Genomic DNA, 26,154 nt, shown 5'->3' on the forward strand with positions numbered 1-26,154 from the left:
CCCCTACAGACCTCTTAGGAAAGGGGTGAGGTCAATAGTAGACAGTCTAAGGTTAAAGTTTTTGGGGTTTGGGGAAGAAACTACAGAGTCGGGTAGAGTATTCCAGACATTGACCACTCTATTGCTGAAGTCATATTTCCTGCAATCAAGTTTGGTGCGGTTTACTTTGAGTTTGTATCTATTGTGTGCTCTTGTGTTGTTATGGTTGAAGCTGAAGTATTCATTGACAGGTAGGACATTGCAATGTATGATTTTATATACCATGCTTAAGTCAGACCGAAGACGGCATAATTCAAGGTTTTCAAGTTCTAGAATTTCAAGTCTGGTGGCATAAGGTATTCTACAACGAGTAGAGGAGTGGAGAACTCTTCTTGTGAAATATTTCTGGACTTTCTCAATTGTGCTAATATCAGATACATAGTGTGGGTTCCAGACTGATGAACTGTATTCGAGTATTGGTCTAGCAAATGTTTTGTATGCTCTGGTTAGTAGTGTGATATTACCAGAGAAAAAGCTACGTAGGATTAGGTTAACAACTCTTAATGCCTTTTTGGCTATGTAGTTGCAGTGGGCTCTAGCACTTAGATCATTAGAGGTGAGTATTCCAAGGTCCTTTACAGAGCTTGAGTCATCAACAAGATCTTGACTATTCAGCTTGTATTTTATTTTCTGATTTTTTTGCCAATATGTAAGACAGAGCATTTATTTGTTGAGATTTGAAGTTGCCATTTGTTTGACCACTCTGATACATAGTCAAGATCTTTTTGTAGGGTAGCAGTATTGTCTGTGGTATTGAACAGCTTTACATCATCAGCGAAGAGAACGCAATTGCTCTTAATATGATCACAGAGGTCGTTTATGTAGAGTATGAAGAGAGTTGGTCCTAGAACACTGCCTTGGGGAACACCACTATTGACAGGTACTGGATTTGATAGTACGCTCCGATTTTGACCATTTGTTGTCTGTTTGACAGGAATGCTTCTATCCAGTTATTCAGTTGTCCAGAGATACCATAGGATTTTATTTTTAGGAGTAGTTTGTCGTGTACCACTGAATCAAAGGCTTTACAGAAGTCTATGTAGATTGCATCTATTGCTTTGCCCTGGTCGAGTTGTGTCGTCCATATGTTTTTGCAGTGTAAGAGTTGCAGATTACAGGATAGTTTTTTCTGAAACCAAATTGTTTATTGGAGAGTAGGTTATTTGTCTCTAAGTGAAGGATGATGGATTGGTTAATAATTGATTCCATGACTTTACAGGTGACGAGCATAAGGAGATTGGCCTGTAATTTTCAACTAGGCTTGGGTCTCCCTTTTTGAAGATGGGGATGACTGTGGCTTGTGACCATAGGTTAGGCAAGGAGCTGGTTCTGAAAGATTTTTCAAAGATTATGCTTAGAGGTTTGGCTATGGCAGTGGATAGCTTTCTTAAGAAGTAGGCACATATTCCATCCGGTCCAATAGATAGAGATGGTTTTAGGTTGCGTAGTGCTTTTTCAACATTGTCTTCTGTGAAATCGATATGTATTAGATCATTGTTGTTATCTGTGGTACAGCTAGGAAATACTGGGCATGATCCATTGCTGTTTACAAATACTGAGCCGAAGAATGTGTTAAAGATGTTGGCTTTAATGGTGTCGTCGTTGCAGTCTTTACCATCAGGTCCTATCAAGGGAGGGATGGACCTTGAGTCTTTTAGTTTGTTGTTTACAAAATTGTAAAAAGCACGAGGTGGAATTGGTGCTTAGAAGGTTTTCCTCTTGTTTAATGTGATAATTGGTGCATTCGGTCTTTATCTGGTGGCATAAATTTTTGTATCGGTTTTTGAAATTGGCAACGTGACCAGATTTGTTTTTCCGCCAGAGTGATCTCTTTTTGGATTGAAGTTTCCTTATTGATATGGGTAATCTGCTTTTTGTTTTGTTTTGGGAGTTGTTGTTGGTACATATAGTTTGATGACTCTTTTGACTTCAAGTAAAAATATGTTGTAATGGTCTTCAACAGTATTGCATCCAGTGAATAGAGATTGCCAATCAAGGGATGAGAGATCGTTGTGTATAAGATCATAGTTGCCTTTTTGAAGTTACAATTGGGAATTACATCATTGTGGTGATTTTTGTGTGGATGTATGTTGAGACTTAGGATTGCTCCAACACCAAAGGGTGATGCGTCGCATGTGACAGTCAGTGGAAGTGTTTCGTTATATTGAATAAGGACTGCGTCGGAAGTTAAAAGGTTTTTATTTGTTGGAAAGCGCGTTCCTCTCGCCTTCCCCAGATCTAGGGTGCCGTTTATCCAGGAGCCTATGCAAGGGTTCCGACGACGTGTCGCCTTCTGGGGTAGGAAAACATTATAGAGATTAATGAGTCTGAGGAATGCTTGGAGTTCCGTTTTATTTTTCGGTCTGGGGGCCTCCTTGATGGCTTTTAACTTTTTGTCAGTAGGGTGAATTCCATGTTTGTCTAGGAGGTATCCTAGGAATTCAACCCTTTCAGTACATAGCTGGCACTTTTCTTTTTTACTTTGAGGCCGGAGTCTTTAAATTTTTGTAAGACCGCTCTAAGCCGTTTCTCTAATTGTTTCTTATTGGGGGCCGCTACTAGTACGTCGTCGAAATAGTGCGACTCCTTTAATTCCCTGCAGCAGTCTTTCCATTAGGCTTTGGAAAACTCCAGGTGTGACTCTGACTCAATTGGAGTCGGTTGCATTTAAATGCCCCTCGATGTGTCACGATTGTTTGTGCCTCGGCGGTTTCAGCATTGACCGGCAGTTGCTGATAGGCTTGTGCCAGGTCTAGCTTTGCAAAGATTCTGCCACCCCCGAGTGAGTGTAGGAGATGTTGGACTACTGGCACAGGGTAGGCACTCTGCTGCAGGGCATGGTTGAGGGTGGCCTTGTAGTCTCCACAAATTCTCAGGGAGCCATCTGGTTTGATGGGGGTGACAATGGGTGTTTCCCAGCGGGCATGGTCGATAGGTTCTAATACGCCTTGCGCGATGAGCTTATTTAATTGCTCGTCCATCTTAGGCTTGAGTGCAAATGGCACTTGGCGTGGCTTGAGGCGGATGGGAGCGATGTCTGGGCTAAGATTGAAGGAGATTGGGGACCCCTTGTACTTGCCTAAAGTGTCATCGAAGACCTCTTGGAAGTCTCGTACGACGTCGCCTCCCAATCTTCTCCGCCTGTGTGGTTGATGCCTGCCATTTCGATCCCCAGTGGCGAGAACCATTGTAATCCGAGTAAGCTGGGGCGGTCTTTTCCACAATTGTAAGTGGTAGGATGTTGGTGCGGTTTTTGAAGGTGATCTTGAAATGCCCGATGCCAGCCACTGGGATGCAGTTCCCTTGGTAGTCCTTCAAGATCAATTTCTGGTTACTTAGTTCCTGGCGGCGTATGCTGGGTATTAGGCGCTTTATGGTGCGCCAGGAGACCATGGAGAGGTAGGAGCCAGAATCTACCTCCATGGTGCATGGTTGGTTTTCGATACCGACCTCGATGCGTACCTTCCGTGCATCTATTGGTGAAGAATGGGCGATGATAACTGTTTGGTGTGTTTCTTCTCTGCGCGGTGCCTCGTTGAATCTTTTGTTTCTGCTGTCCCGGCTCCATCGGCTGTCAGTCTGGCAGTCCCGGTTTCTGGTGGGGGTGCCATTTCGTCTCCTCGGGCTGTTTCCTCAATGCCGGGGCTGAAGTTTCTTTTATTGTGGCATACTTTTAGCAATATGCCCCCGCTTCTTGCAATGTCGGCAAACAGCGTCCAGGAACTTGCATTCGGAACGCGGGTGATTCTCCGTTGAGCTGCTGCGAGCATCCAGATAATGGGAGGTGCTCTAGTCTTCGCTCTGACAGGCTGAGCTATGATTGAAGGAACGCTCCTCCTCCTCCACGTGACATCTCCACGCGTTCCCCCAGTTTTTAGCTCAGCCTCGCAGAGACAGGCAGCTTTTGCTTTTCGCTCCTTGGCCGAATTGGGATTTCTCTTTAAAATTATTCAGGTTTGAATTTTCTTCTTATTTTTCCTCCGGTCCCTGTGCAGTTGAACTATCCTTATTAGAAGGGGTCGTTTGTTTTCGCCCCTCAGGGAGATTGGGGGTTTTAGGGCCATTTCGCCCCTCCACCCCCCTCCTCTGGTCCCCTGCCTTTCTAGCCGCATCGCAGCGGCTTGTGTTAGCGCACTGCATGCGCGTCGTGAAGTCTTTCCCCCACGAACGCAGGAGAGAGAGCTCTGCTCTCTCTCAGGCCCCTCGTCCTGTCGTTTTTTTTTTTCGACAGTTTTCTTTATTTTTAGAGGGGTTTTCCTCCTCCCTGAGTGAGTGCTGCTTCCGGCGGCCATTTTGAGTGCGCCTCGTGGCCGGCCGCCATTTTTGTTGTGGCATTTTTTTTCACTTTCGTTTTTGGCTGCGGCGATTGAGAAGCTTAGAACAGGACTGGCAGGCCTGTTTGCAGTTTGTTTTTACTTTTAAGGGGTCTGTGGTTCCGTGCCCTGCTGCCCTGCTTTTTATTTCTCTTGGTTGGCTACCTAGCGATTCTGAGGTGGAGGAGAGACACCTACTTCCCATTGGTGTTGGGAGGCTGTCTCAGGAGGCCATTGTTCTTATTCCATAGATATTTATATAATTTTTTTCTTTAAAATTTCACTCCTTTTTGGTTCTGTTTTTTTGTCTGGCCCCAGTGTTCATTTGATCCATTGGTTCTTTTACATCTTAATTTGGCCTACTTTAATTTGGCCTACTTTTAATCCTTTTTTTGTTCAAATAAACAATTAAAATAAAAACAAAAATAAAAAAATAAAAAATAGTAAAAATAAAATAAATAAATACAAATACAAATAACACGAAAAAATTTTTTTACCAAAAGGGGACGTAGTCCAACATTAAGGTAGCTGCCCACAACTAGGCCGAACTCCTAGGCATGCCAACCGCCTTTGTATTAATATTACCTTATTCAGGTTTTATTATGGCAGAAGGAAATCCCAGAGGTCCTTCTTTGAAGGCTAAGGCAAAGACACATCACCTGCGCAAGCGGACCGAGGAAACTTCCAAAGCCTCTCAAAGGGACTCACTTAAGCGTCACAAGGCTTTGGAGAAGGAGTTTGATAGGCGTTCTAGGGAATCTCAATCTGTACCAACACCACCCCCTACCCACTCTACTTCTACTCACCCTCTTCCTTTGCCAGAACAACCTTCTGTTTCTAGGCGCAGTTCTCCGCTAGAAGTCTCCAGACCGCTCAGCCTGAAGCAACCTTCACACCGACCACTGCAGGCTTGAGTCCAGAAAACCCGGCCTCATCCATTATCCCGGACAGCATTAGAGAATGGATGCAGATGGCTATCAAACAAGGAATAGCAGAGGGCATGCAACAATTGTCCAGAACTGGATCCCAAAGCGATGGCACCTGAGGTCGAGTCGATGTCCGGAAGATCTCTCTCCAGGCCGCCGTCACATCACGGTCAGTACCTTCCCATGTGGAGGCCCCTTTCCTGGAAGAGGGGGTGACCCAGGAAGAGGAAGAAATGGGGTTTGAACCCTTCAGGGAAGAGGAAGGTTCAGACAGGGGGTCAATCCAGTATTCAGAGCCATTCTCCGAGGTAGACCCCATGGAAGGGGAAATGTCCGAGGACGAGGGCATTTCCCTGACCAGCCAGTACACGTAGGCTTATTTAAGCCACACTTATATAAGTCCTTGTTATTCAAGGCAAAGAATGTTTCGGGCCTGATTCCCCAGACTTCTTCTGAACCAGCACCGGCGATCCCAGGGGGACCAGAAGATTTAGTTTTCAGTCAGCTGGTCATCGAAACCGAGGTCGTTCCAACTCCCCGATGTTTTCCGATTTGGTCGCTAGACAATGGGCCTCTCCGGCCCCCTCCCGCTCCCTCCAGTCTAGACAAGAGGTTGTTCAATCTCGACTCAGAGTTTTCCAACATGCTAAACACCCGGAGGTAGACGATCCAATAGTGCGGCTAGCGTCCTCATCCAACCCCACTGACACCTTAGAAGCACTTAAGCCGGAGGATAAGCGGGCCGAGATGGCTTTACGGCGAGCGCACCAGTCGGATGCTTGGGCCATCAGGTCGGCCACAACCGCATTGTTCTTCACCGGGCTTCTATCAGGTGGCTCAGGCAGTTAAGACAGCATGTCCCCCTTCAAACACTAGGGCACATCAGGACATTGCGAAGCTAACGGCCGCAGCGGAGTTCGCGGCCGATGCTACTTTTCATTCTGTAAAGTTTTCCGCTAGGGCCATCTCCTCACACGTCTCTGCACATAGATTACTGTGGCTTCGGCACTGGCAGGCGATGTCAAGAACAAAGCCAAATTAGCCTCAGCTCCTTTGTCAGGAGGGAAATTGTTTGGCCCTGCACTTGATCCGTTGCTGATGGAGAGCCAAAATAAGAAGAAATTCCTTCCATCTCTTTTTCGGAGGCAGGAGTCTAGAGGATCTCAGTCCTTTCGGAGGGGCTCCTTTCGATCTTCCTTTCCACCCGGCCTTCACCCCCAGGTATCAGGGATCCCCAATGTTCGGTCGACCTATCAGGACCGGAGCGACTCTGGGGATAGAAATAGACGGGAGGCTCCTACAGGAGGCCCTTCCGGGGTGCTGGGAATAAAACTCCCGCCGTCCCAGGTAGACCTTCAATTTCTTATCCCATTGGCGGTCGCCTTAAGTACTTTGCCGACCAGTGGGACTTATCCATGTCTGATTCCTGGGTTAGGGATACTGTTAGGTTTGGTCTCCCCCTTCAGTTTCAATCACCTCCCTGGAACACTTTATGGTTTCTCCTTTCCAGGGACCTGTCTAAGCGGGCTCTCATGGCGTCCGCTGTCACTCATCTTTTAGACATCAAGGCCATCCAGTCTGTACCCTTGTCGCAGCGGGAAGAGGGTTTTATTCCCTTCTCTTCCTGGTCCCGAAGCATTCGGGGGATGGAGACCCATTTTAGATCTAAAAGGCTCAATCGCTATATAGTTCATCACAAATTCAAAATGCACACACTCCAGTCTATCTTACAGGGTACTAGGAAGGAAACTGGCTCACTTCCATCGATCTCTCTGAGGCTTATCTGCATGTACCTATTCATCCATCGTATTACAAGTATCTGAGATTTTGTTATAACAATCAACACTTCCAGTATGTAGCCCTTCCCTTCGGTCTTGCCTCGGCCCGAGGACCTTCACCAAGGTGTTGGCGGCTCTGGCAGCACACCTGAGACATTTCCCTATTCGCATTCACTGCTACCTCGGCGACATCCTTATTCTGTCTCCTACCCGACAGCAGGCTGAGAGTGACACTAAGATTACCCTCTCAGTGCTTCAGGCCCATGGATTTCTCGTTAACCGGGAAAAGAGCCAGCTTAATCCTTCCACCCGTATAGCGCATCTAGGGGCTGTTATTGATTCGGTTCAGGAGAGGGTATTTCTTTCACAAGAAAGATTCACCAGTATACAAAAAGCTATCAAGACAATCAGGCAAAATAAAAGGGCTTCGTTACTAAACCTGTCCAAGCTGCTTGGAAAGTTGGTCTCCTGTATTTCAATTATTCCCTGGGCACGTTTACATTCCAGATCTCTGCAGTGGTTCCTTCTGCCTTACCAACGTTCCGGAAGGAGCAACTCAAGGCTCGTGGTGAAGATCCCCCAAGAGTTCTCACCTCGCTCCTCTGGTGGACAAAGCCGTCTACCAATCGAGGTCATCTCTTCAAGGAGCCCCAGAGGGCCACTCTCACAACAGACGCCAGCCTTTACGGCTGGGGAGCTCACATGCAGTCGTTTTCAGCCCAGGGAACTTGGTCAGTAGCCGAGCGACGTTGCAGCATCAACTGGCTGGAGTTGCATGCAGTGTATCTGGCTCTACGTGCCTTCCTCCCTCAGGTACGAGGCAGTCACATTCTGGTTTTAACAGACAACACTACCACCAAGGCCCACATCAACCATCAAGGGGCACTCATTCCATTCGTCTCATGAGAGAGGCCGGCGCATTTGTCGATGGGCAGAAAGACATCTCTTATCCATCAGGGCAGAGCACATCTCGGGGGTCTTGAATGTCCAAGCAGACTAGCTAAGCAGGGCCAAGCTGGACCAATCAGAATGGCGCCTACACCCCTCCTTATTCAGGGAGGCGGCAGCGAGGTTCGGGCAGCCCGTGGTAGACCTGTTCGCATCTCCCCTCAACGCCCAGACACCGAGGTTCTTCTCTCGTTATCCTGCCGACGGCGCAGAGAATCACGATGCCCTACGCTGCCCTTGGCCCACCGGGCTTCTATACGCCTTCCCACCCCTCCTGCTACTACCCAGGGTGATTCAGAAATTGATCATCGAGCAGGTGGAGGTCCTCCTGATAGCCCCGTTTTGGCCCAGGAGGCCATGGTTTGCGGATCTGCACAATCTGTCAGTGGCACCACCGTGGAGGATTCCCCTCGACAGGATCTCTCTGTCCCAGGGCCCTCTTCAGCACCCGGACCCGCAGTGGCTTCAGCTAGCCGTCTGGAGGTTGGCGGGAAAGATTAAAGGATGAGGGTTTGTCGGCTCAGGTCATCACTACCATCTTGGTAGCAAGGCGGCCTTCGACTACTCGTATTTATGACGCCACCTGGAATATTTTTGTCAGTGGTGCCGTAAGTCATGCGTGAATCCGCTCTCACCTTTGATCGCCCAGCTCCTCGCTTTCCTACAAGCCGGGCTGGATAGGGGTCTCTCCCCAACACTCTGAGAAGGCAGGTCGCAGCCCTGGCAATGGTGATTTCTAGCAGTTCTTCTGGTTCACTCTTGCATCACCCTTGCATAAGGTCTTTCCTTAGAGGGCTTCCAATATTCGCCCTCCAGTGATTCACAGGTACCCTACCTGGGACCTTAATAAAGTTCTGATGGCTTTAACTAAACCTCCTTTCGAACCCCTCAGGGAGCGTCTCTTCAGTTCCTCACACTCAAAGTAGTGTTCTTGGTGGCAATAACATCAGCAAGAAGGATATCTGAAATAGCAGCTCTATCCGTGAGAAAGGATTTATGCATCTTCCACGCTGATCGGATGGTTCTGAGGCCAGACTCCGCTTTTATGCCTAAAATCAACTCGGCCTTCCACAGATCTCAGGAATTAATCTTACCTAATTTTTGCCCCAAGCCTTCTCGAGAAAGGGAAAGGCAGTGGCACACTCTTGATGTGCGAAGGGCTCTTCGTATTTACATCTACCGTACTCAATCAATCAGAAAATCTGAATCCTTATTCCTGTCCTTTCAGCCAAAGACGCTGGGTTGCAAGGTTTCCCCGTCTACTGTTGGTCGTTGGATTAGGGCCACTATATCCAAGGCCTATATAGCACAGGCTCTTCCTGTCCCTAGTGGCATTACCGTTCACTCTACAAGGAGTGCGGCCACCTCGGCTGCCTGGGCTACCTGGGCTATCAATTCAGGACATATGTCGAGCGGCTACCTGGGCCTCTCCATCTCCATTCATACGCCACTATAAAATCGATGTTTTCGCCTCAGCTGAGGCTTCCTTTGTGCAGGCAAGTCCTTCAACAGGTGGCAAAGGAGCCAGAGGTGATTCCGGACCAGACGGAGTCCCTCCCGTAGGACAAGCCAGGCTTTGGTATGTCCCATTATCTGGATGCTCGCAGCAGCTCAGCGGAGAATGGGCGTTGGTACCTACCTGATACGCCCGTTCTCGTCGAGCTGCGTAGAGCATCCAGCCCCACCCTATTTGGTCCATCTGGGGGGAATCCCTTTTGGCCAATGATGTTTATAGTTCGGAGTTGAGTCTTGTAATATAGTTGACGAGGGGATAGTTGCTGTCTTCTCGTCTTCGTAAAACTGGGGAACGCGTGGAGATGTCACGTGGAGGAGGAGGAGCGTTCCTTCAATCATAGCTCAGCCTGTCAGAGCGAAGACTAGAGCACCTCCCATTATCTGGATGCTCTCGCAGCTCGACAAGAACGGGCGTATCAGGTAGGTACCAACGCCCATTTCCTCCGCAGCCGGCACACTGGTACCCCGACTTGCAACTGCGCCGGTCTCGCCGATCGCATTCTGACTGAAGTCGGTGAATTTCTTCCTCTTTACTGTCAGAGGGGATTGACGTCACCCTGGTGGGTGGTGGCTGCGAGTTTTTCTGGTGTGGTACTTGCCTCGCTAGTCGATTGATGATCGGTTCCGTTTGAATGCCGCATTCGGGCTGCTGACTTGCGGGTAGCTTCGGCTGCAGTCGCCGGCTATGGCGTCGGTGAGGAGATGTCATCCTTGGCCATTAGTCTGCTTTGGAGTGCTGGATCTTTCAGGCCGAGAACGACCCGGTCTCGCATGGCCTCATCCAGGTTGGCGAATCCGCACAGACCTCCAAGGTCCCTCAGGTCGGCCACGAATTCACCGATGCTTTCGCCCTCACGCTGGTCTCTTTGGTAAAAATCATGCCTTCAGATAAGAGTTGGTACGGCCGGAGCATAGTGGTTTCGGAGGATGGGAGTTAGGTTGTCCCAATCCATTGTTTTGACGTCTGCGGGCTTTGCTAGTGCCTTGGCCATTTGAAAATGGCAGGCCCGCAGTGCGTTAGAAATACCGCCCGTTTCTTGCTGCCGGTGGCGTCTTTCAAATTGTTGGATTCCAAAAACATTTGGAAGCGATCAATGTAGGACTCCCAGTCCTCGCTGGCTGGGTTAGATGGTGCGGGCGGCGTGGTGCTGCTGGCCATTTCGCTGGTCGTCTTGGCCCCGTTTGCCGCGTGCTGGTTAGTCTCGTTGTCTCAGAATCCCATCCTCGTTGCCAGTGTTAAGTTCGGTCAGTGGGTCCCAAGGATAGGCGAGGCATGAGTAGTGAACAACAGCTCTTTATTAAGTAGATAGATTCTGAGACAAAACCCCAGCCGCAGCAGCTCTTTTTATAGAGCTGGCCACGGCTAGGCAGCCAATGACAACTGTTTGAGTTTGCCGCGCTTGGTTGCAGCCAATCGCGGCAAACCCTCTATGAGCCAATCAGGAACGTTCAAGCCGTCCAATCACGATCCGGCTTGTCTGGACCAATAGGAATGCAGGGTTTCAAGCCTGCTAATATGGAACAGTGTATATAAAAGAATGGCTGATATTTTCATAATTACAATTCATTAATTGAAAAAGAAACACTTAAAATGGAAATATCATTAACAAACCAAGGGAATTTGTTATTTTGTGCCAGTAGTGGCACAAAAATCTTTCCTAGCCAAGTCTACTTACCTGGACCAACACTCCCTAATGGAATGCTCTCTCTATAGCAGAGAGAGAGAAGCCAGGGGGAGCCATGTTTGGTCGCCTAACCTTTTTAAAATGCAGCTTAAAAATATACTGAAGCTTTTTACAGCCTTATGCAGATATATATAGTACAAAAAGAAGATAATGGTACAAAATCATCTAAGAAGTTAGATTACGAATGGAATTGATAGGCACATTCACAGAGCAATACTGAATTCTTTTTCTGAAATTTATTCCTCAGTTTAAAAAACTGGAATATATGAATTCAGTATTGGGCACTGCTAGTGTAGCTATTCAAGAGGATGTAGTATCAAGGTTAGCAAAAATGGTAAAGCAACATATAGATTTAAATTTTAAAACCAGAAATATTTTTGTTGGCACCCACATAAAGAAAGGGAGTACAATACATATTTAATGTTATGCGTGTTAAGAGTGACTAGAATTATGTTTGCACAACAGTGGAAAAACAAAGAGATCCTCATAGATGAAAATGAAATAAAAAAATTACAATGTGCAGAAATGGATAGAGATAAGAGGTAGAAATTAGGTGGAGAATGATCGTTGAATTATGAATTAATTAATTTAATTAAAGTATGAATTAAATACAGAAGGTTGATAATTATAAACATGTTGATATAATTAACACAATTAGAAATAAGTCAATACAAAGAAATTTAAGTAATTTTTCTGTTACACTGCTGTACTTATTGATATTTGTTTCTGCTTTGCTTTTTCATTCATGAAATATTTTATAATACTTTATAAGTATAATAGAATTACAGAGGTAAGGTAAAGTAAGGATATATTGTTATAGAATAGATTGGTGATGATGAAATGAACATTATAAAGTAGATTAAGTAAAAATGAAGATTTGCTCGCATAAAATGATGTAAAATTAGTAGTCTAGTAAGTAATTGATAATAGTAATAATCTAAATATATATAGGGGATTTATGATATAAGGATTAATGCAAATTGGAAGGGAAAGACTGCAGAGGTTGTGCACAAGTAATTTGTACCAACCAACACACTGTATGTAACTGAAGATGGTTTATGTTTTAGGTTTGTTTTGTTTATGTATAAAAAAAAACACTTTTATTTTTTAAAAAATTCCATTTATGTATGCGTGCATGCAACTTTTTGTTACATTGATGTTGCTATACATTGATTTAAGCAGAAACAGATAATGTATAACATCAATCTAACAAGAAGTTGCCTACCTCATTTTTTATTTATGTATTTATTTATTTTTAGTATCTGTTTTTGTTTTTATTAATCATAAAAACAAAAACAGATACTCAAGAAATAAATAAATACATAAATAAAAATTATTTTATTATTCATCTTGATGTTTTTTCTCCTTTGCTTAAAGAAACATCAAGATGAATAGTAAAATAATTTTTATTTTATTTATGTATTTCTTTATTTCTTGAGTATCTGTTTTTGTTTTTATTAATCATAATTGGAATTGCACCCTTTTCAGAGAAGAAAAAGAGGAGTAAGGGTACTAATGAGTAGTTGTGTTCATTTTCCCCACAACAACAACTGTCAGGCTGTGCTCCCTTCAAAATCCAAGAAAGAAATACTCAGACTCCATGGGTTAGAGCAAAGTTATCCTTTTACTGGAAATCAAAGTGGAAGCTACAGATTTAATTCCGAATCTGAGGAATTGGCACGCAGATCACATATACAAAGGAATGGAAATGTTCCCACCCCCCAAAGTCCAAATGTGTCAGCCTCAAGATATCTTCCATAATATATATATTCTGCATCCTAACTATTGCATCTTCTCTGCTGCTATGTCAATCTATTTCTTTCGGCTGTCATTAGCAATGGAGGGAGGGGGAACTTGGAGGGGAAGAAAGCTGGAGGTGTTTTGCATTCCTTTGCTGTGGGTAGCAAGGGGAGGGGGATTCCTGTCTTTAACTTTCCATTTCTTGGCTAGCTTCTATCCCTTTTGCGCAACTGCGAACTTTTATCAAAATATGTCAAGGTCAACGGACAGAAGCCTCATCACCACCTGGAGATGGCCACATGATTGTATTCAGAACTTTTAATTGGAAGAGTCGTTTGGACTTTGGGGGGTGGGAGCATTTCCATTCCTTTGTATATGTGATCTGCGCACCAATTTCTCAGATTCGGAATTAAATTTGTAGCTTCCACTTTGATTTCCAGTAAAAGGATAACTTTGCTCTAACCCAGGGGTCCCCAACCGCCGGTCCGCGGACCGGTACCGGGCCGCGGAACAAGCCTTACCGGGCCGCTGGTTGCTGGCGCCGCCATCTTTTTTGGTAAAAAAGCAATTTTTCGTCAAAAAGATGGCGGCGCCAGCGCTTGGTGAGCTTTTCCGGGTAGAAAGCCATTTCTACCCGAAAAAGCTCACCAGAAGCTGCGCCCCATTTTTTTGAAAAATCACTTCGTGATGTCACCGGAAGTGATTTTTCGTCAAAAGATGGCGGCGCCCAGCTGACGCCGGAACCGGGCCGCGGCGTCGAAAAGGTTGGGGATCCCTGCTCTAACCCATGGAGTCTGAGTATTTCTTTCTTGGATTTTGAAGGGAGCACACACTGACAAAATGACTCTTCCAATTAAAAGTTCTGAATACGATCATGTGGCCATCTTCAGGTGGTGATGAGGCTTCTGTCCGTTGACCTTGACATATTTTGATAAAAGTTCGCAGCTGCGCAAAGGGGATAGAAGCTAGCCAAGAAATGGAAAGTTAAAGACAAGAATTCATATACCCCCTCCCCTTGCTACCCACAGCAAAGGAATGCAAAACACCTCCAGTTTTCTTCCCCTCCAAGTTCCCCCCTCCTTCCGTTGCTAATGACAGCCGAAAGAAATAGTATGCATAGCAGCAGAGAAGATGCAATAGTTAGGATACAGAAAATATTATAGGATGCAGAAGATATCTTGAGGCTGACATTCGGACCCCCTAGAAGAAGGACATTAGTCCCTGTAAGAGAAAATAGCATAAACATATGTTAACATTTGCATACACTTCTATGGTTTGTAAGGGTATTTGCCATAAAAGTTCTTGAGCAGTTCAGGAGCCCTAATGTCTTTCTCATTTACCCACTCAGCATAGGACGGAGGAAAATGTCTCCAAGCTACAAGATATTGGATACGACCCCTCCATCTCCTAGAGTCTAAAATTTCTTTAATCTCGAAATGTTGTTCACCCTCAATCAACAATGGTACGGGGGGATCAGTCTGGGTCGGTCTTAATGTACAGATATGTTCAGGTTTTAGCAAGCTGATGTGGAAAACCGGATGAATACGACGAAGAGTTTTTGGTAAAGTCAACTGAACAGTCACAGGATTTACAATCCGCTCAATAGGGAAAGGGCCCACATACTTAGGACCCAACTTCTTCGATTTCTGGGTGGTCTGTAAATACTTAGTTGAGAGGAACACTTTGTCACCCACTTGATAAGACTTCTGTGGGGCTCTCTTCCTGTCAGCAAATTTCTTATGAGACAGGTGCGCCTCGTCCAAAGCTTTACAAGCGACCGGCCAATTGAGTTGAAGTTGAGATATCCAGTCGTCCAACGACTGGACATTGGGTTTTTCACGAGGAAGTTCAGGTATGGGCACAAAATCTTCCCCCGTGGCCACTTTGAAAGGAGTAAACTTTGGAGCAAGGTATGAAGTGTGCTTGTTTGGAGAACAAATCGGTCACCACCCAGATGACTGTGTGCCCGGTGCTCTCGGGCAAGTCTACTATAAAGTCCATGGAAATTTCCCTCCAAGGAGCAGTTGGCCTAGCCACATCTTGCAACAGACCTGGTAGTTTACCAGGAGGTCTTTTTGCTGAGGCGCAAACTGGACAGCTCACTACATAAGTTTCAATGTCCTTTTTCAACAAAGGCCACCAGAACTGCCGTTTCACCAGGTGTAGAGTCTTCACAAACCCAAAATGACCAGCCGCCTTGGAGTCATGAGTTTCTTGTAACACTTGGCTTCTCAGAGTTTGTGGTACGTACAATTTCGCACCTACCCAGGCTAAACCATCTCGAACAGTGCAGTTATTCGCATTTGCCAGGAACCACTCATCCGTTTTCAAGGCCTCCTTAAATCGTTCCATCAGGTCACTGGACAGATCCCTCTCTTGCTTCCTCTTTTGTGCTCTGGTAACCACTGGGGCAGCCAGCTGTGTGGTTGACACGATCGGACTTATCACTTCTTTATGAACACTGTTGTACTGAGGCATTCTGGATAAAGCATCTGCCATAAAAAAATTTCCTCCTGGGATGTACTTCAAAGAGAAATTGAATCGCTTGAAATACTGAGCCCACCTAACTTGCTTAGGGGATAACTTCCGAGGTGTTTTTAAGGCCTCCAGATTCTTATGGTCAGTCCATACCTCAAATGGGTGCTTCGCTCCTTCCAAAAAATGCCTCCAAGTTAGTAGGGCCCAACGGACTGCAAAAGCTTCCTTCTCCCACACAGCCCATCTCCTTTCAGTGTCAGTCAACTTACGGGAGGTGTAGGCGCACGGTTGTAGTGTCCCCTTCTCATTTAATTGAAGTAAAACCACCCCCACAGCCACATCGCTCGCATCAGCTTGGATCACGAAAGGGGCGTCCATGTCTGGGTGTTTCAGCACTGGTTCTGCAGCAAATAGTCTTTTTAGCTTTTCAAAAGCGGTTTGGCACTCCATGGACCAATTCAAAGGTTGACTGGGCTTTGGTTTCATTTCCCCCTTTGTCTTCAGGAGGTTGGTGATGGGCATGGCTATTTTAGCAAAAGACGGGATGAATTGTCGGTAAAATTTAGCAAATCCTAGGAAACTTTGAAGCTGTTTTCGGGTTCTCGGTGGGGCCCAGTCCAATATGGCTTGCACCTTCTCTGGATCCATCTCAATGCCCCCGGGTGAGATACGATATGCCAGGTAGTCGATTTTTTTCTTGATGGAACTCACATTTGGACAGCTTGGTGTACAATTTGGCAGCCCGCAGTTTGTGCAGTACGGAGTGTACCAGTTTCACATGTTCGTCTCTAGTCTCCGTGTAGATAAGGATATCATCAAGGTAGACCAGAACCCCCTTGTATAAATGTTCGTGGAGCACTTGATTGATCATTTGCATGAAAACGGCAGGTGCCCCCTGTAGGCCGAAAGGGAGAACGTTGAACTGGAAACAACCCATCGGGCAGTTGAACGCAGTTTTCCACTCATCTCCCTCTTTAATTCGGATTCGGAAATGTTCCCACCCCCCAAAGTCCAAATGACTCTTCCAATTAAAAGTTATGAATACGATCATGTGGCCATCTTCAGGTGGTGATGAGGCTTCTGTCCGTTGACCTTGACATATTTTGATAAAAGTTCGCAGCTGCGCAAAGGGGATAGAAGCTAGCCAAGAAATGGAAAGTTAAAGACAAGAATTCATATCCCCTTCCCCTTGCTACCCACAGCAAAGGAATGCAAAACACCTCCAGCTTTCTTCCCCTCCAAGTTCCCCCCTCTCTCCGTTGCTACTGACAGCCGAAAGAAATAGATTGGCATAGCAGCAGAGAAGATGCAATAGTTAGGATACAGAAAATATTATAGTTAGGATGCAGAAGATATCTTGAGGCTGACATCAACCCTGTGAGGTGAGTTGGGCTGCAAGAGAATGACTGGCCCAAAGTTACCCAGATGGCTTTCATTTCATCCGTAGAGGAGGTGGTGTTGCTATCTTGTATAAAAAGTCCTTACATCTAAAAACATCCAAGTTACCCAGGAGCTTGCTATTCCTGAGACCATCATCTGTGAACTGTCCTTAAATATCACATTTCGATTCTTACTATGTTACACAGCCCCAGATTATGACATTGAACATGTAAACAAGCTAAATTCACTACTAACATGGGCAACATCCTTCCCACATGTTTTATCTTTCTTGGTGACTTCAATCTACCTCATATTAACTGGACCCTTAAGGAATGTACAACTGAACTCACACATGCAACCTTATACAATGCAGTAACAAATCTGGGACTGGAACAACTAGGGGCTTAGAGAGTGGCCCAAAATTACCCAGATGGCTTTCATGATCAAGGCGGGACTTGAACTCACAGCCTCTTGCTTTCTAGCTCAGGGGCTTAACCAGTAGACCAAACTGGCTCCCTTACATACCTATCAACCTTGGCACAATTCTTCATCCAGTGCATCATTACTGTTCTTATACGAGATACTATAATTTATCAAATCCTAAAACCAGATAGTTTTCTACTGCTTTTTAGTCATACAGTTCTTTTTAGGAGGAAATCAGAAATATTTTTTCTGGAAATTTGGTAATGTTTAAATGAAGTCAAAGTATATTTGCATGAGAATTGTTATAAATCTTATAGCGATTTATCAACTCTTTATCAACAGGATGAGCGGAGGGTCCGGCGGGGAGGCGCTCGCTGCCCGCCAGGGCCGCGCCAGAGCCGTAAGGGCTGGGCAAAGCTGGGAAAGTGAGCCGTGGGTGTGTGCGTGCCTCCTCCTGCCCCTCATTCCCAAATCTCGCCCGGGCTGGCGGGCGCTAAGCTCGCTCGTTCTCCCCGCGTCGGGCTACGGGTGGTGGCTGTTTCCGCTGCGAGCGGCTCAGACCCGCTGCTGCTGCTCCGCAGCCACCCGCCTGGCCTTTCTTTGAGGTGGAAGAGCTCGCTGGGCTGAAGGGAGCGGCGCGTCAGAGGCGCGCAGCGTAGGGAGGTCGGGGAGGAACGGAAGAGGCCCCGGGAGATTAGCCTCCCCAAGTGGGGTTGGGCTGCCCTCTCGGGCAGGGAGGCTTTGTAAAATAATTCGCTTTACCTTGAAAGCAAAGGGAAGACGGGAGCGCCTGAAGCCAAGTGTCTCCTCAGGGCTCCGGTTGCAGGGAGGAGCCCTGACTGGCCGCATGTGGCTGCGCCAAACGCCGCGGCAGCAAGGGAGAAGGGAAAGCAACGGTGGCCCGAACCCGAAGGTCTCCCGAATATCCAAGCTGTCGCCGCCCGCCCACCCACCCAAGGATGCAAGGGGGGAGAATTAAGTCACCCCCGAAAAGACGTCCTAGCCGTTTTTGGGGTCAAAAAAAATAAGGCCCGGCCTTATTATATGAGAAACACGGTATTCCCCAAAGGTGGTTGACCTTCAGCGAGAACTGAATCTGGGCAGTAGAAACCAGATTTTTTCCCTTAGGCTGCTTGGGAGGCTTCAATATTGTTCCATTTTGTGGACCCCGTACAATTAAGCGTCTCCATCAAACGGGTGAGAAACCCACAAGGGCTGGGGAATGTGTCACTAGTAGCTTCTGGTTGTTTGCTCCTTGTGCCCAGAGTAGTAACGAAGGCGGCAATTCTGCTGACCGGGGCCTGAATCCAGGCTTGGACTGTATCGGATGGGATTGAATCGGGATTGGACGGAGATCCTTTTGGCCCCATTGGGGGAAAGAAGCTTCCTCTCGTCCTGCTTGGGGAAAAGTGCCCCTGAAGGGGCAGGTTCCTAATCTGGGAGGCTCTTAAGGAGGCCAGACCTGGCCAGAGCTCTCCATGCCTCCCTTTCACCCTCCCTGGGATGGAGCAATGGGCCTTCTGCTCCTAGGAAGCAGCTCCAAGACTTTCAGTTCACCTGAAATTATCAAGATTGTTCTGATATCACACCTTAAAATTATGGGTGTAAGAAGAGGGGAGAAATGCATGTTAATGGGGTCTTGAGAAGGAACCGACTGGTTACCACTTAATGCTGAAATCTTTTCTCAGTTCCATCCTGGGGTGGGATTCAAATTTTGTAACAACCCGTTCTGTGGGCGTGGCTTAATTTGTGGGTGTGGCTTGGTGGTCACATGACTGGATGGGCATGTCTTGTTGGCCATATGACTGGGTGGGCAGGACCAGGTGGCCATGTGACTGGCAAACCAAATACAAGTGGCCCTCGCTTAATGGCCAATTGCTTAGCAAGTATTCTAATTTATGACTCATCTCCCCACAGCTCCTTGACCTGTTTTTGGAGTTTTGACAACCACACACACACACACACACAAACACACAGACACGCACTGCCTTCTAACCCTGCTATTCTTTGATTCTATAAGGATCTCCTGCTGGAGCAGGGGGTTGGACTAGATGACCTCTGAGATCCCTTGCAGGCCAGCCCTAGATTGCTGTGCTGCTTCAAAGAGTCTTCTGAAGCCAGGGTTTGTGTCCTTCCTTCCTCTCCTTTTTTTTCTCTCTCCCTCCCTCCCTCCTTCCGTTTATTTATCTATCCATTCATATATCTCATTCACTTTCTCCATTCTCCCTCTCTTTCTTTTTCTTTCTTTGTCCCTTCCTTCCATCTCTCCCTTTCTTTGTCTATCCCTTTTCTTCCTTTTGCTTCCTTTCTTTCTTTTCTTTCTTTCTCTTTCTCTTTTCTTTCTTGTCTCTCTCTTCCTCTCTCATTCCTTCTTTTTCTCTCTTTTCCTCTCTTTTCCTCTCTCTTTCTCCCCTCTCTGTTTCTCTCTGTCTCTCTCTCTGCCTCTTTCCCTATCTTCCCCTCGCCCCCGCCCACCCACTTTGTGTGTGTGTGTGTGTGTGTGTGTGTGTTTGTGTAAAAGAGAGGCATGGATAAGTCTGACCAAGTCTGGTCTCTTTAAGAACCTCCCCAACTATGAACCTGCCCTTTCAGGGGAAACTTTTCCCCAAGCAGGACGAAGCTTCTCTCCCAATGGGACCAAAAGGACCTCCAGCCAATCATGATTCAAATTCATCTGAATTCAGGCTCTGGTCAACAGAATTCCCTTGTTCTTTGCTAGTTCGGGCACAAGGAGCAAACCAACCTGAAGCTCTTAGTGACACATTCCCCAGCCCTTGTGGGTTTCTCACCAGCTTGAAGGAGATACTAAACCATAGATGGTTCACAAAATGGAGCAGTGCAAGAAGGTAAGGGTGACGGTGAGGGATAGCGAAGCGGCCGGGTCCCTATCTTCCCCTCTCTCTCCCCCACTCTGTGTTGGTGTGTTTGTGTGTGTGTGTGTCCCTCAAAGCCACGGCTGGGCCAAGCCAGCAAGCTCTCCTTGGCGCTCTTTGCTACTTCTTTCATTTCTTCTTTTTGGAATCCACACTGGCTGAAGAACAATCCCCAGACCACGGTGGAAGTATCCCTTCAGGCGACCCTCCTCCTCCTCTCGTGCCCAGTGGCCATGGCGGGGCTGGAGGGGTGCATTTGTGTGGGGAGATGCTCGCTCCTCAAGTGAGCAACACCCACCCTGTATCCGTTTTTGCTGTGCTTTGCCATTTGCTTGAGGAGCATCTCCCTGCACGCGTACACCCTCCCGGCCCCGCCACAACTTCCGGTTGTGAGAGGAGGAAGAGGAGGAGGAGGAGGGTCACCCGAAGGGATACTTCCACCACAGTCTGGCGATCGTTGTTCAGACAGTCTGGATTCCAAAAAGAAGAAATGAAAGAAGTAGCGAAGAGCGCCAAGGAGAGCTTGTTGGCTTGACCCAACCGTAGCTTTGAGGGAGACACACACACACACAGAGTGGGGGAGAGAGATAGGGACCTGGCAGCTTCATTATCCCCCACCGTTGCCTTACCTTCTCAGGCCAGGCAAGGGAGGGGAGGGGGAGGGGCAGGGCCAGCCACTTCAGCAAGGTGAAGAGGTGGCGACCAAGCACAGGTGATGTCAGTGTGTGCTCCCTTCAAAATCCAAGAAAGAAATACTCAGACTCCATGGGTTAGAGCAAAGTTATTTTCAGCCTCAAGATATCTTCCATAATATATATATTCTGCATCCTAACTATTGCATCTTCTCTGCTGCTCTGTCAATCTATTTCTTTCGGCTGTCAGTAGCAACGGAGGGAGGGGGGAACTTGGAGGGGAAGAAAGCTGGAGGTGTTTTGCATTCCTTTGCTGTGGGTAGCAAGGGGAGGGGGATTCTTGTCTTTAACTTTCCATTTCTTGGCTAGTTTCTATCCCTTTTGCGCAACTGCGAACTTTTATCAAAATATGTCAAGGTCAACGGACAGAAGCCTCATCACCACCTGGAGATGGCCACATGATCGTATTCAAAACTTTTAATTGGAAGAGTCATTTGGACTTTGGGGGGTGGGAGCATTTCCATTCCTTTGTATATGTGATCTGCGCACCAATTTCTCAGATTCGGAATTAAATCTGTACCTTCCACTTTGATTTCCAGTAAAAGGATAACTTTGCTCTAACCGATGGAGTCTGAATATTTCTTTCTTGGATTTTGAAGGGAGCACACACTGACATTATTCCGAATCTCTGCATCAACCCACCTGGACAAAATATCAACTTTTCTTCCGAGGGGGTTTCATCTCATGTCGTCTCCAGCCAGCGATGAAGATGACCAGGGAGCTGCAGAAGGGCAGTCGATGCTGCTACCAGAGATGCCGACTACTGACCTGCTGGCCGACCTTACTCTGGAAGAAACCCCAGCTGAGATGCCCAGATGGTCGATGGGGGTTGGTTGGAGAGACCCTGAAGACCCCCCTCCTCCTGGGATCACTGTAAGTCGAAGAGGTGTGAGGGAACGGCTGTGGCAAGAGAGGGAGGAGATGGAATGCAGGCTGGATCAAGCCGGGAAATTCCTTATGGACGTTTCTGAGAAGCCCGGCATGGCTCCAAGGTATGAGGGGGAAGGGGGAGAGAGTTCAGCCTGGGGAGGTCGAGCTGCACCCACCCCCCTAGCCCAGCCTATGCCAGCGCAGCCGCCCGCCGCCGCCCGGGGAGCCCCAGCAATAGGTGTGATTCCTGGAAGACGCCACCTGCCCCCGTTAGATGTGACGTTTGGAGGAAATCCCAAGGGTTTGGGGTTTTTCCTGGTACAAGTCGGGAGCTATATCGCAGAATTTGAAAGGGAGTTCACCTCTGAGGCAGCCAAAGTGAGATGTGTCCCCTTCTCATTTAACTGAAGTAAGACCGCCCCCACTGCCACATCGCTCACATCAGCTTGGATCACGAAAGGGGCGTCCATGTCTGGGTGTTTCAGTACTGGTTCTGCAGCAAATAGTCTTTTAAGCTTTTCAAATGCGGCTTGGCACTCCATGGTCCAATTCAACAGTTGGCTAGGCTTTGGCTTCGTTTCCCCCTTTGTTTTCAGCAGGTTGGTGATGGGCATGGCTATTTTAGCAAAAGACGGGATGAATTGCCGGTAAAAGTTAGCAAATCCAAGGAAACTTTGAAGCTGTTTTCGGGTTCTCGGTGGGGCCCAGTCCAATACGGCTTGCACTTTCTCTGGGTCCATGTCAATGCCCTCGGGTGAGATACGATATCCCAGGTAGTCGATTTTTTCTTGATGGAACTCACATTTGGACAGTTTGGTGTACAATTTGTCGGCCCTCAGTTTGTGAGAGCGTACCAGTTTCACATGTTCATCTCTAGTCTCCGTGTAGATAAGAATATCATCAAGGTAGACCAGGACCCCCTTGTATAAATGTTCGTGGAGCACTTGATTAATCATTTGCATGAAAACGGCAGGTGCCCCCTGTAGGCCGAAAGGGAGAACATTGAACTGGAAACAACCCATCGGGCAGTTGAACGCAGTCTTCCAATCGTCTCCCTCTTTAATTCGGATTCGGTAGTACGCCTCCCTCAAGTCCAACTTTGTGAAAATCTTCCCTTTGGCCAGGTGGGCTAACATGTCCTTCATCAGAGGGAGGGGGCACACGTTCTCCATGGACACTGCGTTTAGGTTTCTATAGTCCACCACCAAGCGTTTGGAGCCATCTTTCTTCTCGCGGAACATCACAGGTGCCGCCACTCGAGGTCTGGCGGGTTGGATAAAACCACGTTTCAAGTTCTTGTCGATAAACGCTCTCAGTTCCTCCAGCTCCCATGGTGTCATCAAATACAGCTTCGGTTTCGGGAGCGTCACCCCCGGTAGAAATTCAATACTACAATCGGTTGACCGATGAGGGGGGAGCTCGTCGGAGGCCTCTTCGCTAAACACCTCTCTTAGGTCCCAGTACTCCTTCGGGATTTTCTCCTCCCCCTCCACACGTTCGGCACCTGCGGAAGCTGTCTCGGCCGGACCCTGGAGCTTCGGATGGGATTTCTCCTCCCCTTCTGGGTAGGGTTGCTCCTCCCCTTCCGGTGGCCGATCGGTGCGGATACGTATCCACCCCTCTCTCCAGTTCACATGGGGATTCCACTTCTGAAGCCAGGGCAATCCCAATATTAGAGGCTGTTCCATCCCAGGGGCCACAATAAAACACAGGGTCTCGCGGTGGGATCCCATGGTCATCTCTAGGGGCTCCGTTATAAAACGTGCGGGGCAACCTCCCGCCTCAGATCCATCCAGTTGGCAGAAGGATATGGGCATTCTTAAAGTTCTCAGTCCGATGCCCATACCTTTGACTACCTTCATGTTAATTATGCACCTCATGCACCCCGAGTCCAATAAGGCCAACATCTCTCCCTCAGCCCCTGAGGTGGGCACCCTTAACTTTATTGGGATGGTCATGGGCCCTTGGTTAGGACTTACCGGGACGTCATCTTCCGAGTCGGTCTCGCTCTCGTCGAGGGGGGTCGGAGGTCCCAGCTCCTCTCCCGCCGGAGGGGCGACCTCTACAACCTCCCTTATCTTCAGCCCGGTTTTGCGAGGCTTGGTTGGGGGTTTTTCGGGCTTCCTCCCTGGGCCTTGCACTCCCTTTGGATCAGGCTTGGCCCGGCAATCCGCCATCCGGTGGCCCTCCTTCCCACAACGAAAACAGGCCGTGGATTTGGCTCTTGTAATCGCCCCTCCCTTTCGGGGGTTGGAGGTCTTTCGGAGACGTGGGGGGAGCGGTTTGCTCCAAATAGGGCCCCCTCTGCGTCTGCTTCGGGTCAGATCTATGTCCACTTCTTCCGCCAGCAAGTACCATGACTGCAAATCATGTGGATCCCTTCTGGAGATGCACATGTGGTATATATCTTCATTTAAGCCATCTTTGTAGGCTTCTACCAGGGCCCCCTGGGACCAGCCTCGGATGTGGTATGCCAGCTGCCTGAATTCTTGGGTGTAGTCAGCAACCCATCTCCCCCCTTGGATTAGGGTCTTCATTCTGATCCTGGCCCTTCTCTCTGCCAGAGGGTCCTCAAACCTCCTCCTCAATGCAGTCATGAAAACATCGAGGCTCCGCAGTTGGGGGGAGTTATCATTGTACAAAGTCACCACCCAGTCTGCTGCCATCCCTTCCAGGGTTCTGGTAACACATCTCACTTTGGCTGCCTCAGAGGTGAACTCCCTTTCAAATTCTGCCATATAGCTCCCGACTTGTACCAGGAAAAACCCCAAATCCTTGGGATTTCCTCCAAACTTCACATTTAACGGGGGCAGGTGGCGTCTTCCAGGAATCATACCTATTGCTGGGGCTCCCCGGGCGGCGGTGGGCAGCTGCGCTGGCGTAGGCTGGGCTAGGGGGTGGGGGCAGCTCATCTTCCCCAGGCTGAACTCGCTCCCCCTTCCCCCTCATACCTTGGAGCCGTGCCGGGCTTCTCAGAAAAGTCCATAAGGAATTTCCCGGCTTGATCCAGCCTGCATTCCATCTCCTCCCTCTCTTGCCACAGCCGTTCCCTCACACCTTTTTGACTTACAGTGATCCCAGGAGGAGGGGGGTCTTCAGGGTCTCTCCAACCAACCCCCAACGACCATCTGGGCATCTCAGATGGGGTTTCTTCCAGAGTAAGGTCGGCCAGCAGGTCAGCAGCCGGCATCTCTGGTAGCAGCATCGACTGCCCCCCCCCCCCCCCACCCCCCGCAGCTCCCTGGTCATCTTCATCACTGGCTGGAGACGACATGAGATGAAACCCCCTCGGAAGAAAAGTTGATATTTTCTCCGTGTGGGTTGATGCAGAGATTCGGAATAATGTCAGTGTGTGCTCCCTTCAAAATCCAAGAAAGAAATACCCAGACTCCATGGGTTAGAGCAAAGTTATCCTTTTACTGGAAATCAAAGTGGAAGCTACAAATTTAATTCCGAATCTGAGAAATTGGTGCGCAGATCACATATACAAAGGAATGGAAATGCTCCCACCCCCCAAAGTCCAAATGACTCTTCCAATTAAAAGTTCTGAATACGATCATGTGGCCATCTCCAGGTGGTGATGAGGCTTCTGTCTGTTGACCTTGACATATTTTGATAAAAGTTCGCAGTTGCGCAAAAGGGATAGAAGCTAGCCAAGAAATGGAAAGTTAAAGACAGGAATCCCCCTCCCCTTGCTACCCACAGCAAAGGAATGCAAAACACCTCCACCTTTCTTCCCCTCCAAGTTCCCCCCTCCCTCCGTTGCTAATGACAGCCGAAAGAAATAGATTGGCATAGCAGCAGAGAAGATGCAATAGTTAGGATGCAGAATATATATATTATGGAAGATATCTTGAGGCTGACAGGTGAGTAGAAGCCTGGAACGGCAGCTCCCAAGGGACTTTGAGGTTGGATGGCCTGGAGCGGCTGAGATCCGAGTGAGCATTGCACCACAGGTTCACCTGATCTCCCACTTCTTTGGTGTTGGCTTTACGGAGCCATGGGGTGAGGCCTGGGCTGACATGCGACAGCAGTGCCTTTTGCTGTGCTTGCTTGTAAGTGTCCAAATAATCTGGCAAAGACACCAGATTTGCTCAGGTAGACCTCCCCCCTCCACAGTCCTCCTCCTGCAGAAAATGGCCATTCCCTGATCTATGAAGGCAAGGAGTTGTGCCTTGTATCACCCAATTCCTAGGACTACCCCAAATGGTCCCAATTCGGCGCGGAGAGAGTGGCTCCCATGGCAATCCCCCTTTTCCTCGATGCTCTGACTTCCCATGGCAATCCCCCTTTCCCTCGATGCTCTGACTTCCCGTTGCCCACCAGTGGCCTGAACACCAGGTCGGACCACTAGAAGGCCACTTCCCCGCTTCTCAGCAGTGCTCCTGTGCTGGTCACTGCAGGACCCTCCACCTCCTTTCCCAAATTCTCCCTTAACTTCAAAATGACGAGGCCTGTTGCCGGCATGGGTTTGACCAGGTGGGTGTGGCAGGG

The 26,154-nt window shown here is 47.9% G+C and overlaps 1 long non-coding RNA gene across 1 annotated transcript in view; it reads left to right on the plus strand.

The window, feature by feature from the left end:
- LOC148128637 (uncharacterized) overlaps window positions 1-25,523 on the plus strand; it is a 150,996-nt gene extending 125,473 nt beyond the window's left edge. The window contains exon 5 of the long non-coding RNA XR_015746218.1: window positions 24,993-25,523. This is a non-coding gene — a long non-coding RNA (uncharacterized LOC148128637). The remainder of the gene's footprint in view (window positions 1-24,992) is intronic.
- Window positions 25,524-26,154: the final 631 nt, after the last annotated feature.

This window comes from Notechis scutatus, unplaced genomic scaffold (genome assembly GCF_049901735.1).
Source record: "Notechis scutatus isolate UNSWTSFEM ecotype Mainland unplaced genomic scaffold, rNotScu1.2 NSCUCTG41, whole genome shotgun sequence".
NCBI classification, from domain to species: Eukaryota; Metazoa; Chordata; class Lepidosauria; order Squamata; family Elapidae; genus Notechis; species Notechis scutatus.